The sequence below is a fragment of the Ptychodera flava genome, chromosome 20, assembly GCF_041260155.1.
Source record: "Ptychodera flava strain L36383 chromosome 20, AS_Pfla_20210202, whole genome shotgun sequence".
In the NCBI taxonomy this organism is placed as follows: Eukaryota; Metazoa; Hemichordata; class Enteropneusta; family Ptychoderidae; genus Ptychodera; species Ptychodera flava.
Window position 1 is genome coordinate 38,248,822 of NC_091947.1, and position 17,160 is coordinate 38,265,981.

A 17,160-nucleotide genomic window follows, 5' to 3' on the forward strand; every position below is an offset into this window, starting at 1 on the left:
TGGGAGTCATGGATTGCCCTTATACATGGGAGTCTATGGACTGCCTTATACATGGGAGTCTATGGACTGCCTTAAACATGGGAGTCTATGGATTGCCTTATACATGGGAGTCTATGGATTGCCTTATACATGGGAGTCTATGGATTGCCTTATACATGGGAGTCTATGGATTGCCTTATACAGGGGAGTCTATGGAGGCGAAAACTAAAAAGTCCTCTAACACGGCCAAATTTGATCACATTGTGTAACAATACAACGTGCATCTGTATGAGGTAGAGTACTATCCTTTTACCAAGTTTGAACGAAATCGCTCCAGGCGTTCTTGAGATATCTGCGTGAACGAAAAAAGTCATAAAATATGCAAATGAGCAATTAATTAATAAGCCACACCCACCAAAATCTAATCAGATCTAAGTCATCATGATAATACCAAATACCAAATTGCATGACATTGGACCTAAGGGTTCTTAAGTTATGAGTGGAACAAAATCTGTCTACGGACGGACGGACGGACGGACAGACAGACAGACGGACAGACGGACGGACAGACGGACACACACACAGACATTGTGGCGACATAGGACACCTTTGGTGCTTCGCACCACGGTGTCCAAAAATCAGTTACTCTGTTACAGTTTGCGATTCATGGTATGAGCAAGTCGATCGATGTACGTCCACTAGCCACTGGACCCTGGGGCAAATGCCGGGCCACGTACACTCCACTCATTTTACATGTAAAATGTAACGAGATAATAACCAGACAATGATGTTTGAAGCGGAAGCCTAGATTATTTTTAAAAGAACAACTAACTTTTCACCAAACAATTTGGACAGTGAAACAGTAAAGCAAACTTTATTGACAAACACCGTTACTCTACCCAACTAACCTGCTAGCTTTATCATATACCCATGCCCATATTGCTACATCCTTGTGATGTTCACCTTAAAATATCAGCCGTGATATTTCACGGTAAACGTCGAGATATGCACGATGAATGTCATCAGTTTTAGAGTTTTCCCGAACTACATTAGCAATTTGTTGGCAAACAACATAAACAACAAAATGGCTGCCACTCCCCGCCTGTGAAGCGATGTCACCGACGTAAAACTTGAGGGGCTTCGAGGAACAAGGGTAATTTCTGGTTGCAAAAATACGGAAATATCAAGTTGAGTCTTGAAATGTTTTCCCATGGTATTTTTTGGTCAAGTTCTAGCAAACATTCTGCCTTTCGCACGGCGCCAGCACTGTGCAGAGTCTCCCCCAAACAGGTAGTGAGCGCGTGGGGTGACAGCGATGTCGCGCGCGACGACTGTTGACATGGCAACTCTAAGAATAAACCAACAAAATGGCGTCCTCTCCGCGCGAGCTCCGTGCCGTACGACAATCGAAATCAGGATAGTTTTAAAGCTGAGCACAGTTTTTGATCGGTTACAATTGTAATAGCATATTGCACTTTAAAATGTTCCTTCTGTATGACGATTTTTGTATCCCGGTGTCTTTCTTCTTGGGTTTCATTGATACGGACAACTTGCAGCGATGTCGCGCGTGATGTTGACATCTTCGTCGTATACTTTATGAACAAAGCCTCTTCACATAAACATTCTGATATTTATGTGCAAGGCACAATAAAGTAATTAAAGCCTCAAAATTTAAGGTTTTTCGTTCTATTAGTAAAAATTCCCCAAAATTATGGGCATGGGTATATGATAGATCAGTTATTACCCAATATCGCCTGTTCCTTGTGTCATATCAGCATGAGTGTCATTTGTGCTGCGTCAGACACGAGACGAAGTCGAGTGTCTGACGCAGCACAAATGACACTCATGCTGATACGACACAGGAACAGGCGATATTGGGTAATAACCTCTAAATATTATAGTAGTACACAGTGTGCACGGAGAATGAAATTTGTAGCCACACTGCACGGAGCATCAAACGGCACTATGTGGTATGATTGAAGCTCACAACTTTACCTAAAAATATCAGTAACTCCAAAATTTTGATGAAGCACTATATCCCTGTCTTTCAAAGTAGTATTTTGCGGTCAGAAATTTCTCCAGAAGGAGTCTCATACCACTCTTTGATCGTACGCAGCAAGCTTGTGTAGGTCACCATGCTGAATTCCTTATATGGTCAAGACCCCTTATCTTGATTGTGGCGGACCCTAACAAAAGCCACCTAGCTTGTCAAAACCATGGTATGGCAAGTTACTATTGCTATTATGAAAAGAAGGAGTTCCTCTCAGATATCTAGTGTTTTCAATCTATTTTTTTTTGCAATTTCTATAGTATCAATCATTTGGGCAATTATAAAAATGAAGTGAACTTTACAGCAGTAGTGAAAAAATACCGCAATTATACTGTGTCGCTCAAATTTGATCAGAATTGGTACATATACCAAAGATCAACAATAAGTGTTGTTTCTATCTGTTCAGTGCAGGAAAATTATACGTTGATGTTTTGACAATTTCTGCACAGTACAACCAGAAAAACAACAAGAAATATTTAAACCAGAAAAACAAGAATGACAAAAGTAAATAAGGTCTGAAACTTTAGGTACTGAAGGTCAACTTTAGCAACATGCATAGCAGAGAATCTTTCAACCAAGGATGTACAAAAATAGACATGCATGGTTTCAGCTGGTCTGTTAATATGTCACAGTTCATAAACAATTACAGGAAATGACCAATTAGCTGTTTCAGTTACTGCTACCACTCCCAAACATAACAGGTACCCTGCATACAAATAGGTTAAACGTCAAAATCCTCTTATTCAGATGTGTGGGCTGATTCAGTTTACTGCCACCACTCCTGCACATTTGCAGGATTTCCCTTTTTCTTATCTCATTTGCACATTTTTGACACTGACGTGTTCATTTGAACAAATTCACATCTCAACCCCTGCATCTACCTGTACACCAAATACTGAGACGGTAGCTTTGGCAGTATGGGAGCCTTTGAGTGTGACGGACATACATCCGTACATACATACCCACATACATACATATAGACATACAGACGCCACCGACTCATCATATAAGCTCTTTTTGGTATTTATATATAAAACCAAATATGAGCTAAAAACCATGTTAAATGTCTGCATTAGACTATGTCTTCAATCACTTCTGGTTTTATAGTCATAAGTGTGATGAAACATCTTACCAGTATTTATTTCTGTTAAACACATCTAATGCGGTAACTGGCAAGAATTCCCATAAAGGACAGAAGCATAATAAATTAATTTCATTATGGTAATGTACTTTTTTACAACTAAAAACTGTAAATACCACCAATTTGTCACAAACCATTGTAGGAGAGGTCCCACAATCTGGGTAAGAGCAGAATCATTTTTTTGGGAAAATTTTCAGGGCAAGTGAGTTTCTGCAAGTAGAAAAATAGAGGCTACTTGTCCGGGAAAAGTGGATTAAAATTAAATTTTTCAGGCCCTGAGTAAACGTAATGTATATGAGACTGTTCATCCATCTCGTTTTTAGCTGTAAAGACTTGAAACATGTTCACAGAAAAACCCTTTTACTACAAACTAAGTGTATTCCAAGGCTAGAAAAATAAGCAGACTGCAGTCATAATCCAATGGGACCTCAGGAATGCCACTCGGCAGACTCTAGATGGTCACTCGGGCCATAAACAGTGTACACCAGTGACATCAACCATAACAAATACACGTACTGTGTTGTGTTTACGTGAGAATTTCCTGCCTGTCTAGAACCGTACCTTATCCTTGCAGAATTTGCAATTAATGATGACTGGCACAACACTTTGTGATGTGTAGATACAATGTTGCTTGGAAAATTATGGTCTGATCATAGAGAGGGACAGTGATGAAAATCAAAGTAGTTTTGTGCAAGTGGCGTTACCGTGAATGAACCTTTTCACTTGCAAGCAGGTGTACATGTTCTATTTCCACGTTCAGGCTGGCCATGCAGTGCAGTGTAAGCTGAGTAGTCATTGTCACAAGTATTAAATTACAAAGACGTCAGTTTTTTGCATATTTTATAATAATTTTGCGTCAAATACCAAAATGTCACTTCTGTATGAAGGGAATTGTTTCATCAGTTTGATTTGTAACAGCAATATATACTGTGTCATTTAAGCTTGGAAATCGTCGCTGAGTTTTACTCTCTTGTAGGAGGCTTGCAATCAGTATCAATGTGATCATAGCATTCCAGTTCATGAAGATCTTGAAAATGTTAATTTTTCCTGTAATTTTTGTGTCCTTCAATGTGCTGGTCAATTTTTGAAAGTTATTGAAAGTTAGAGTGGTTTTCAGTAATCATGCATGAAAGTTTTGATGTGAAGTATTCATTTTTATCAAAGTAAGCAGCACTCAGAGCCTAAGGATACATAATGATGTGAAAGTGGCTGACTTCTGAAATGTTTTGTCTGTGTTTAATTATATGACCTTTGACCCTCTAATATATGTGACCCTTGACCCTGTCCCTCAAAAAAATCTGGCTTCTTGTGTCCACACTGTATTAGCCAGAAAGGCTAATCAGCTTGTGTAGCCAGAGCAAACCCTGCATACTGTACGTACATACATACACACATACACAGACGCCATCGACTTCAGCTTGTACGATAACCTCACATTGGTATTTAAATGTGAGCTAAAAACACAAACATGTATCAATTAGATTTCCAGGTGCTGCCAACTAAGCTGTTAATTCGTACAAAAAGGTGTTCGTGCACAGTTTTTAAGCGGGCGGGCAAATTTCAAAACTAATCAGCCGGCAAGGAGAAAAAATTGACATTTACTGTGGGCACTGGGAGGGGAAGAAATTTAATTATGTTCAGCACTGGGTGGGAAGAAAATTTTTGAAAGTTGGTACCCAAATAGACAAATAGGGAGGGGAAAGTTGTGGTTGATAGAACTTGCGGGGAAATTATGCGCCTATTACTCAGAGGGTAGTAGCAACTGGAATGTTCCAAAGTCTACGTACTGCTAGCTGCCTGCAGTTTTGCGTTATCTGGGTCGCCCAGCGGGCATCTAGTTGGCAATGGGGAATTTAAGTAGTGGGGAGAGGGCAGTATGGACCTTAAATTGTTGTGGGGTGTGAAGAGTGGGCAGACCATAGATACTGGAGGGCAGTGCATGGCATCAAAATTCACTGATTTGGAGGGCATATTTTATGTGTATACCGGGGCAGTTACAACTTAATAGCTCTACCTTCTTTCCCCTCCAAATTTTAGATCAAGGTAATAAGTAAAACAGGTATAACAGCCTTCAAAACATGTTTAGTGGTGATTTTGCGCAATTGATGAAATTTACCAGTTTGTGGCACCTGGATTTCCATGGCGACCATAAACTTCTGGCGCTGTGATGATATGTAAATTACATGCATGCATTAATTTTACTTCACCAATTACAACTTTCCAGAAACTGCTCTTCGGACAATCGTGGTGTTTGTCGGAAATAATCCGTCGGCAAAGCTTGGCAATCACATATTCTTGAACTAATTTTTGTTCAAATGCGGAAGTTTAGTATGAATCGAAATACAGCTATGCTTTGCTCGCCATGGCCGGGGAGGTACCACCTACCTCTGATTTAATTCCTAACAGTTCGAAGTACTCTGACGACTGTACCTATAAAGGTTTCTTCGCAGACGTAAGGCACGATCACATGTAATAGAGTGAGTGACACCCCCATATACTCGACCTGTGAGGCAAAAAGTTGTATGTAGTGAGTCCTCTTAGCGCTGTACCAAAAATGTCCAACAGGCAGTACACGGAAGTAACTTTGCCAGTTAAGAAGAATACCACGAGTACCTGGATTGATGGCAGCTCACTTGAAGCTTTAGACCGTCTGTAATCGCGTGGGACGATCTTTCGCTTTTCGACTCACCAGCAACTCAGAAAAATGCAAATTGTGGTAATATTTGCTCTCTACTTGGCCTTTTTTCCGTAACCACTGCTGCAATACGGTATTGTGTTCACAGGAGGAAACGCCGTGTCGTATACTTCACATCATTTTGACAAGGGCAAAGAGAACCAACCAATCAGCAGTTAGCACAAGTTCCGCATGCATGAGTTCCGTTTCAACTGGGACTAGTATACCTAGGACTAGGTATATTCGCCCAAGGCATAGTCGGGCCCTCTAGGCTGGCGATCTAAAATAAAAGAAAGTCCGTAATGCAGACACGTTGTGATGGTATAAATCAGCACGTGTCACGGCACACTCCAAAATCAGTCTGACAAATGATTTATACGAGGGAAGGAAGTAGGGAGAATGAAAGATTATCAAAACTTTATTTTGTTTCTGACATTAGGGAGCCGTCATTATTTATGGCCGGGGGGGGATCGGAGGAATCTGATGGGGTCACTCAAAAAATCGAAAGCTACAACTGCTACAAGGAGGGTTGCTCAAAAGTGGAAAACAAGAAGGGGAGCTACTCAATTTTGTTGATATGTACTGAAGCATTTAGTGAAGTTATGAATGAATACAACAATAATAGTAAAGAACAGCAATATGTATGCTTGAGATATGTATGTTCATACCCGGTACATGTACACACAGACACACACTGACACACACAGACACACACACAGACACACACACACACACACACACACATATATATATATATATATATATATCATAATACAGGTGGTTTCAAGTAGAAACTAAAATCTCATTACACTATGTGTTTCACGTTATTGTGATCTTCAGACGAGAATGATGAGCTATTCAACATGGCAAGCCTTATGTTAGAGTCTCATACTGACTACATTTTTCAGTATTTCCAGATTAAAGATTGATATACTTGCCTGATCATTCATGAGAAATGTCTGCTTTCAATATTCTACATTGTATAGGTTACCGATTGAAGAAAATGTGTAAAGCAAGCTAATTCTGATTCTATTGAGTTTAAAATCAGTGGAATGCCTTAACAACAACCCCATCTTCTATTGCAGGAAAATAATGATAAATAATAAATGTGAATAAATGTGTGTCTGCCGCTATTTTTTTGTTTTCAAAAATGTAATCTTCATTGAAATCAGTGAACTGGAATATAAGGTTTTGAATACTGTCTCAGATTTCTGTTCCTTTGAGTTTTTATACAAAAAAATATGAAAAAATACTCCCCAAGTGCCACCAAATAACACCATTTTAATCTCTATTTTTCAAATGTTCCAATGGCAACCAAATGCCTAATCAGTTAACACATTGTAACAATTTTAAAATGCATTTGCTCACATTTAGTGATATTTTAAAAGTTGTACGTCACGGTCAAAAGGCAGAGAGGATATTCTTCCGGACTGATTTCCTGTTGTTATTATTATTATTATTATTATTATTATTATTATTATTATTTGGTGGTTTCCAAAGCTTACATAAAACGAAAAAGACTAACATTTTGACACGACAGGAAACGCCAGCTGAAAGCCATATTAGAGGATTAAGTGTTGCTAAACATATTTTCCACTGCAAAAATTTTTAATAATTTATCAAAGCTCGGCTTACAAACAAATTATGAAGTTCACAAGGTTAATTTTCAATTTTGATGAGATGGTAAAAAATTATCTCCATGGCAATTTAGCAAATATTTACAACGAAAACACCATGAGATTTCTAAAAGTTAACAGTATTTGCGAATAGAGGTCATTTTCACATTTGCGAAGTTATTTTGTGAACACTTGTCAAGGAAGTGTTCGATGATTAAAGAAAACTCCTCCATGGCTTTCATTTCATTCTCTCATTGTACAACATATATTGTGACGCAAATAGATACCAACTTTCCCATGCTGCTCGTCAAATTATGAGATAAAAATGTTGACACGAGAATAGCCTCCATGAATTGAGAAGATTACAGTAGCGTGTAGTTGTGACACGAAAATATTTTGTAGCAATCTGTACTATCTACCGTACCATGCAGCTATGCGTGTAACAAAATTATTTAATTGTCTCAGAACTGAGTAACCTACACTATAGCGTTAAACTCCTCTTTTGTTAAGAAACGACGAATTAATCTCAATTCCAAGCATCCTTCAATATGCTCAGGGCTATCTATGGTCTTCAGCTTCACTTTGCTGCAATCAGCAATATCCGACAATCTATCACTCGGCTCCGAGTAACCTTCACTAACGTTAAAACTCCGTCTAGGCTAAAAAAATTACCAATCTATCTCAGTCTGCAGCATCCTCGAACACACTCAGGACTCTAGGCCGCGTTAAAAAAAATGGTGAACGGGGGGGGGGGCTGGAGGTTCAGGGGGGATTCGAAAATTTTTGGGGTAGTTGAGGGGGGACTTGAAAGTTTTACTCTGCCTGTAGGGGGGGACCTGAAGATATTTTGACTCCCAACATTTTGATGTCGTCCAATGGTTCTAATGTTAGTAATAATTAAACAAAATCTAGAACCATTTTGTCCCATTTTATGTCTTTAATCTCGAAAAAATCTAAAAACGTATGAGTGCCATTAAATTTTCGTCAAACAAGTTGGCCTTGTAATGGGGCAGGAGCTGCAACTGTTGATAATTTTTCAATATTTCTATGCAATGTATCAAACACAGTTTCTTGGTGTCTCTCTCTACACCATGCTGAAAAAACACAATATTCTGTTTGTCAACAAAGCCTGTTTGTCTAAATATGGGTGATAATTGAATGATACAAATGCACGGTACACGTAGGCTGTGTTGGCAAGCTGAATACTGGACAGCTCAACATGCTGTAGGGAGTAGAACAAGAACGCAATTGTATAAACTGAACAAAAATATTGTCAAAATAAAAAGTTAATACAAATACTGCCCAGGGCCCCTGATACTAGATACTGGCAGTGACAGTGATACATGTAGCTCTGACTCTGATGTAGTTTAGGAAGAGTTTCGGTCATAAAAAACTCAATTGACAGTGAAACATACATCTACTTGTAATAATAATAATAATAATAATAATAATAATCTTTATTGCCCTTAAGGCCGAGTTACACGAGGCACAACACGACGAGCAACGCGGTAGGCAACGCATCAAGCGACGCGACTGGAACAGTTACACGAGGCAATTCGTTAGGCAATTTGTCGCTAGTTTCCTTGCAAAAGATTACGGGTGCGCATGCTTGAAGAGCGGACTATGTTTCGTGGCGGCCCATTATTAAAACGTTCTCTAGACCGTGGCGAACCGCAATATATGACTCGACCACAAAAATAGTAAATCGTCGAATTAAAAGAAACTCCTACTATAATAATTTACAAATCGGATTAATGAAGGATATTTTCGAAAAATCTTAGAGATGTGTCGTGATAATCAACATATAAAAACTCTAATTAAATAATGCTACAGCTAGAATTATTTCGAATATTCTTATACAGACATGATTGTCATGTCGAGATGGCTTCACGGGCATGCTTGATTGGCAACATAGGGTAAGGACAGAATTAACAGAAGCAGGGTGATGCGATTGATATTAACTTGTTGCCTTGAAAATGTGGACTCTCCTCCAAACTTGCATACGAAATGGCGGCCTTCCTCTAAATTCATGAACCTCCCGTCTTGATTTTAATGCCAGAACATATACAAAAGTGATAATTATTATTTTCTAAGAATTATTAATAATTCAATATTAACGGGACAATGGTTCCCCCCCCCCTTCCGGGCCATAATGGACGAAAGAAAACTTTGTACAAAATAATGTACGATACGAAGCTGAGTACACTATTGAGTGAAAAGTTTACTTGAGTCCATTACGGTCCTGGAGGGGTACACTATTTTCGGTTAATAGTTTTGGCATTGCCAGGGAATGTAGAAAACAGCGGAGGCCAAAATACGAGACATTTGGATATTTTATCATTAATTATATGGGGAATAACGTCACAAAATTCTCTGTATTGACAAAGCTGTGATTTTATTTTATCTGAAGATTGAAATTTTACGGCACAGTGAAACAGCAATAACCTCAAACCAGAATAAGAAATATCAAAATAAACTTTTCCGCGACACTGAAAAAAGGCTAGCTTGTGGTCGTGAGGAGGGTGGTCATGCCGACCGCGGACTCCCGTTGTAGAAACTTGAAAATTTGGCTATTGAAATGGTGCCATTTTGTGGCACTTTCGGTGAATTTCAGACATGTAAAAGCCATGAATATGAACTTACAGTATTAGCTGTTCTGCAACACAAAAAAGGATGGATACTTTGTGACAGATCATGGTGCGATGCAACGGTGCAGTGTTTAGGGAGGATGTCGTCAAATGAGTTCAATGACACTGGCAGAAATATCGGTCAGGTATCGATTAAAGCCCATCCTGGAGTATGAGTATCAGTCATCAGTAATGCACCAAATAACGACATAGTTTTTAAAGAAATAAAAAATAACTTAGATATTTTGAGGTTTGCCAAAAGTTCTTATAACACATAACCCGAATAGACAATCGTGTGAATGATGGCATATTTTATTCTGGGGAACTTGAAACTACTCTCCGAATAAAATTTGAATAAATAAAATATATATTAAATTATTAAAATGTAAATTATCAGCTCATGGTTAAGGTTAACGAGTACAAAATGTTGTCGTAAAATAGGTGATATGTTCATTAATCCAGCAATGTCGTTTATTTTTTCCATATATAATCACATTTTTATCTACTAATTACAGTTCAATATAGAGTTAGAAAAGAAAGGTTAAAATCCGAGGCAATTGCAACTAAAGATTTGTTTACCAACATAAAATGGAATGCCGGTCCCAGAAATTTCCAATTCTTTGACAACTCAGAAAAAAAATGCTCAAACGTCTCAGAAACCTTACAGAGAGAATCGCTGATTTTCCAATCGAAAAGTTTCAAACCATTTGGAAGAACATTGTGCAGGATCTTGAAATTGAATTCAGCTAGCTTCCTATCAGTTGAAAGAGAGATTGTTTTATTTACCCAAATAGACTTCAACTGAAGCGGAGTGTAAATCTTAAAATGACATTTCACATGTCTTCACAATAGGGACGTAATTGTTTGGCAACAAAATGTCATAAAAACTTGGATGTTACAGTATTCATTCCTTGTGAAATAAAACATTTTCCGTTTACATACATAAAATTATCTTCTTGTCTACGCATCTGATCAAAACGGGTGTCTTTCAGAATACATTTCCATTGTTTTGGAATGAGATTTAAAAGCTTTCTTCATTCCGCGATCCAGTCGTGATGTTCAGTTTTTCTAACAACACTATAGGCGAAAGAAAGTCGCCATAGTCATCGACGATGTCATTAATGTAGATTATATTCGAACTCATCTAGTTTGGATAAAAATAGTTTTGCCATTGTTCGAGATGTTGATATTGCCCCAAATAATTTGATTGCGGATATCTAGATAACTGGGATTTGGCGTATTAAAGCAACCGGAACCTGCCTTGTGCTTTTTGGTATTGTGTCTATAAGTATGGAAAGCTAGAAGAGTTTCTGAAGTTGAAATGGAAAATTAGAAAATCAGCTCCATAAACGCTTAGCCATCTCAAAGCTTACCAGCGAGCGATCGTTGAATCGCACAGTCTACGAATTCATGAAGCACAGAATGCATCATGGAGGGCAAAGATGTCGGGCATCTTGAGCCTTCCACGTTCGTAAGTTTCCAATCAATGTGAGTCTTTTTATTCTCTCAGGCCCATTATTCCATAAAAAGTTGGAAATTGCTTGATTGATCGGTTTTAAAAGTTCATCACAAGCACCAAGAATTAACATTACAATACGTAAAACAGTTTTAGAAGAGCTACTGATTTGATGATAGTGAGTTTACCATACATACTCAGCTTACGCTTTGACCAAATTTTCAAAACGGTCTTAATCATATAAGTCTAAAACGGTCGTAACCAAAATAAATGCCTATTATTTTGTTTGATGATGATTCCCATATCAAGCCAGCCGAGGTGTCGCGTCTATTTTTCCACGAACCGAGCATATATATATATATATATATATATATATATATATATATATATATATATATATATATATATATATATATATATATATATATATATATATATATATATATATCATAATACAGATGGTTTCAAGTGGAAACTAAAATCTCATTACACTATGTGTTTCACGTTATTGTGATCTTCAGACGAGAATGATCAGCTATTCGACGTGGCAAGCCTTATGTTAGAGGCTAGTACTGAGTACATTTTTCAGTATTTCCAGATTAAAGATTGATATACTTGCCTGATCATCAGTGAGAAACGTCTGCTTTCTATATTCTACATTGCATAAGTTACCGACAGGGGAAAACGTGTAAAGCAAGCTAATTCTGATTCTATAAACCTTAAAACCAGTGGAATGCCTTGACAACAAACCCATCTTTTAATGCAGGAAAATAATAATGAATAATAAATGTGAATAAATGTAACCACGATTGGAACTATTTTGGGATAATTGGATTGCAACAAAATACACAAAAAATGCTTAATCAGTTCAAAATGACATGCTAAATGTGGAAAAATTTTGAATTTTCCTTAAAAAAACGCACATTGTCATAATCATTACTAGTGAAGATTTAAAATGACAGCATATTTTTAGTTTTTGTCAGTAGACAACAGATAACCTGATATTTTTCATCAAAATATGCTGAATTGTTTGACTTTCTTTCATGCGTCAAAATGCTGTTATAATGTCAGTTTGTAATTTTGCTCCCCGCAAAATCTTAAAATTCCACTATTCACATTCACACTGTCACTGAAGAATAATTGACAAGGTAATTCTTGCAGAATTGCTAACAATCTTTATTTTTCCTACACATAAAATATCATCACACATGACATTTTTCCAATATGGTACAACACATCACATTACTGACAGTAAAAAATGTAAATTTTACAGTGTAAATTAAAACTGAACATTGACCAGGTGTAAAAATAGAAGAATATCCATGCATAACCATGAATGACTAAATTCTGTCAGGAAAAGAACTTACAACAGCATATTTTTCACAGAAGTACATCAAAATGAGTCAAACTCTATTAATTACTGTGAAAACTCAATTCTTCAAAGTTATTTCACACAATCAAGTAAACAATCAGTAATTTTTGCTAACTGAAACAATCTAAGTACAATTCTAAAGTCAGGGCATATTTCAAATGATCCTCACTGGTAGAAACTTTTAACTATGGCATTGGTCAGACATCTGTATCTGCAGTCAGGGCATATCAAACATGACCTTCAGTGGTGAAACACTAAACTTTGACATTGGTACAATTGCAATTCTGAAGTCAGGGCATATTGAAAATGACCATCACTGGAAGACAATCTAAACTATGACATTGTTTTAATTGTTTTTTTAAAATCAAGGCAAATTTAGAATGTCCTTTACTGGCTGGCTTTGAAATTCTTATTCGAAGTCAGGGTATATTTAAAATGACCGTCACTGGAAGACAATCTAAACTATGACATTGGTCAGACATCTGTATCTGAAGTCAGGGTCAATTTAAAATGACCTTCACTGGTTGAAACAATAAACTTTGACATTGGTCCAATTGCAATTTTAAAGTCAGGGCATATTTAAAATGACCGTCACTGGAAGACAATCTAAACTATGACATTGGTCAGACATCTGTATCTGAAGTCAGGGTCAATTTAAAATGACCTTCACTGGTTGAAACAATAAACTTTGACATTGGTCCAATTGCAATTTTAAAGTCAGGGCATATTTAAAATGACCGTCACTGGAAGACAATCTAAACTATGACATTGGTCAGACATCTGTATCTGAAGTCAGGGTCAATTTAAATGACCTTCACTGGTTGAAACAATAAACTTTGACATTGGTCCAATTGCAATTTTAAAGTCAGGGCATATTTAAAATGACCGTCACTGGAAGACAATCTAAACTATGACATTGGTCAGACATCTGTATCTGAAGTCAGGGTCAATTTAAAATGACCTTCACTGGTTGAAACAATCAACTTTGACATTGGTCCAATTGCAATTTTAAAGTCAGGGCATATTTAAAATGACCGTCACTGGAAGACAATCTAAACTATGACATTGGTCAGACATCTGTATCTGAAGTCAGGGTCAATTTAAAATGACCTTCACTGGTAGACACAATAAACTTTGACACAAGTAAAATTGCAATTCTAAAGTCAGGGCATATTTAAAATGACCGTCACTGGAAGACAATCTAAACTATGACATTGGTCAGACATCTGTATCTGAAGTCAGGGTCAATTTAAAATGACCTTCACTGGTTGAAACAAACTTTGACATTGGTCCAATTGCAATTTTAAAGTCAGGGCATATTTAAAATGACCGTCACTGGAAGACAATCTAAACTATGACATTGGTCAGACATCTGTATCTGAAGTCAGGGTCAATTTAAAATGACCTTCACTAGTAGACACAATAAACTTTGACACAAGTAAAATTGCAATTCTAAAGTCAGGGCATATTTAAAATGACCATCACTGGAAGACAATCTAAACTAGGACATTGGTCAGACATCTATCTGAAGTCCGGGTCAATTTAAAATGACCTTCACTGGTTGACACAATAACTTTGACACAAGTAAAATTGCAATTCTAAAGTCAGGGCATATTTAAACTGACCGTCACCGGAAGACAATCTAAACTATGACATTGGTCAGACATCTGTATCTGAAGTCAGGGTCAATTTAAATGACCTTCACTGGTTGATACATAAACTTTGACACAAGTAAAATTGCAATTCTTAAGTCAGGGCATATTTAAATGACCATCACTGGAAGACAATCTAAACTACGACATTGGTCAGACATCTGTATCTGAAGTCAGGGTCAATTTAAATGACCTTCACTGGTTGAAACAATAAACTTTGACATTGGTCCAATTGCAATTCTAAAGTCGGGGCATATTTAAAATGACCGTCACTGGCAGACAATCTAAACTTGGACATTGGTCAGATATCTGTATCTGAAGTCAGGGTCATTTAAAATGACCTTCACTGGTTGACACAATAAACTTGGACACAAGTAAATTGCAATTCTAAAGTCAGGGCATATTTAAAATGACCATCACTGGAAGACAATCCAAACTAGGACATTGGTCAGACATCTATCTGAAGTCAGGGTCAATTTAAAATGACCTTCACTGGTTGACACAATAAACTTTGACACAAGTAAAATTGCAATTCTAAGTCAGGGCATATTTCAAATGACCATCACTGGAAGACAATCTAAACTAGGACATTGGTCAGACATCTGTATCTGAAGTCAGGGTCAATTTAAAACGACCTTCACTTGTTGACACAATAAACTTTGACATTGGTCCAATTGCAATTCTAAAGTCAGGGCATATTTAAAATGACCATCACTGGAAGACAATCTAAACTATGACATTGGTCAGACATCTGTATCTGAAGTCAGGGTCAATTTAAAATGACCTTCACTGGTTGACACAATAAACTTTGACACAAGTAAAATTGCAATTCTAAAGTCAGGGCATATTTAAAATGACCATCACTGGAAGACAATCTAAACTATGACATTGGTCAGACATCTGTATCTGAAGTCAGGGTCAATTTAAAATGACCTTCACTGGTTGAAACAATAAACTTTGACACCAGTAAAATTGCAATTCTAAAGTCAGGGCATATTTAAAATGACCATCACTGGAAGACAATCTTAACTAGGACATTGGTCAGACATCTGTATCTGAAGTCAGGGTCAATTTAAAATGACCTTTCTTTGGCTGGCTTTGACATTGGCCCAATTCTAATTCAGAAGTCAGGGCATATTTCATATGTCCTTCACTGGTTGACACACTAATCTATGGCATTGGTCCAATTCTAATTCACTTGTTGAAAGCTAATTGGTACAATTGTCAGTAATCGATTTAAATTCTTTAGTCAGGGCATATGTAACATGACCATCATCATATGACAATAGTGGCTCCTTTGTAAAAGTCAAACTCTGTTATGCTGTTTTGAGGAATTTTCATTTTTTCAATCTTTGTGTACATTTTTTCTTGTATTTGTCCTTTTATTGCTGAATGTATCTTTTGGTGCCGAGGAATGGATTCTTTTAATAATTTACTCATTTTAAAAGGCCAAATTAAAAAGTAAAACATAAATTAATTTGCCTAAATTGAATATTTGGATAAAAATTTAAATGAAGTAGTGTACAGTGTCAGCCAATGAAAGCCATTCAAACATTCCCTGACTCATTGGTTAAGATGGTACACAAGTGGGCAGTAAAAACATAGCTACATGGATTGTCCGCCTTTAAAAGTCCCTTATCAATAATACTATACCCAGAGATTGCCTTGCTTCACAAAGATTCTCATAGCTCTTCAGTACCAACAAACTGAGAGACATTGTCACAGAGGATAGCTAATTGGTCCGATGAATGATCAGTGACGATGCAGTGTCTGCCATTCTTCAAGGATGATATCATTCCATTACCTGTGAATGAAACAAATTTTTATTAGTCCATTAAATTTGAAGAAAATTAAAGGATAGTGTTGTGGAAAGATGAGTGAATTCATATTGTCTTATCAACAAATTCATTAAAAGTCCTGCTGCAACTTTTCACAATATTTTCATAATGTTACATGCAATGTACAATTAGTGCATGTAGATAGACATACTATTGGGTATCCATACACATACCGATATTATCAACCTCTGCTAATGACAGAATGTCGAAATGTGAGCAAAATAATTTTTACGTGGGTGCTGCTCTCCATTAATCAGCCCCCACGGCAAGAGTTGCAACTATGTTGTATGCATGCACTTGTTTAAAATTGAATTTGTTCACAATTATAGTAAGTATTAAGGCACGAACAGAGGTTGATAGATAATATTTATTTGCACACTCATTAACAATAATGTCAAAAGTTGCAGCTTTTGGTGCTTTGATGTTATGTTGGATTTATGGGTTATAATACTATATTGTATTTCAGTAATATGAAGGAATAAATCGTATATCAAGTAATTTTGACCAAATTAAAAACATACATTTCCTAAATTATCATGTACGCAAAACTATAATTTTTCTTGTGAGAAAGATTAGTTGAATTATTGCAGCACTTGAAGCATTGCAAAAGAGACCTTTCTCAGCACATGCAGATACAGTAAGGAAAATAAAATGTGTGTGATTCTTGTAGTCTGCCTTGTCCTACAATTGCATTGGCATCTGCTTTTTTTCGAAAGCACGAAAATGGAACTAAAAGTAATTTATTTATGAGATCC

At 36.9% G+C, this 17,160-nt stretch overlaps 1 protein-coding gene across 1 annotated transcript in view; it reads right to left on the minus strand.

Moving 5' to 3' along the window:
- LOC139120874 (cytoplasmic FMR1-interacting protein 2-like) overlaps positions 1-6,064 on the minus strand; it is a 393,869-nt gene extending 387,805 nt beyond the window's left edge. The window contains exons 1-2 of the mRNA XM_070685497.1: positions 5,784-6,064; positions 5,556-5,673 (exon numbers count right to left, since the gene is read on the minus strand). The gene's annotated coding sequence lies outside the window, so the exon portion shown is untranslated. The remainder of the gene's footprint in view (positions 1-5,555; positions 5,674-5,783) is intronic.
- Positions 6,065-17,160: the final 11,096 nt, after the last annotated feature.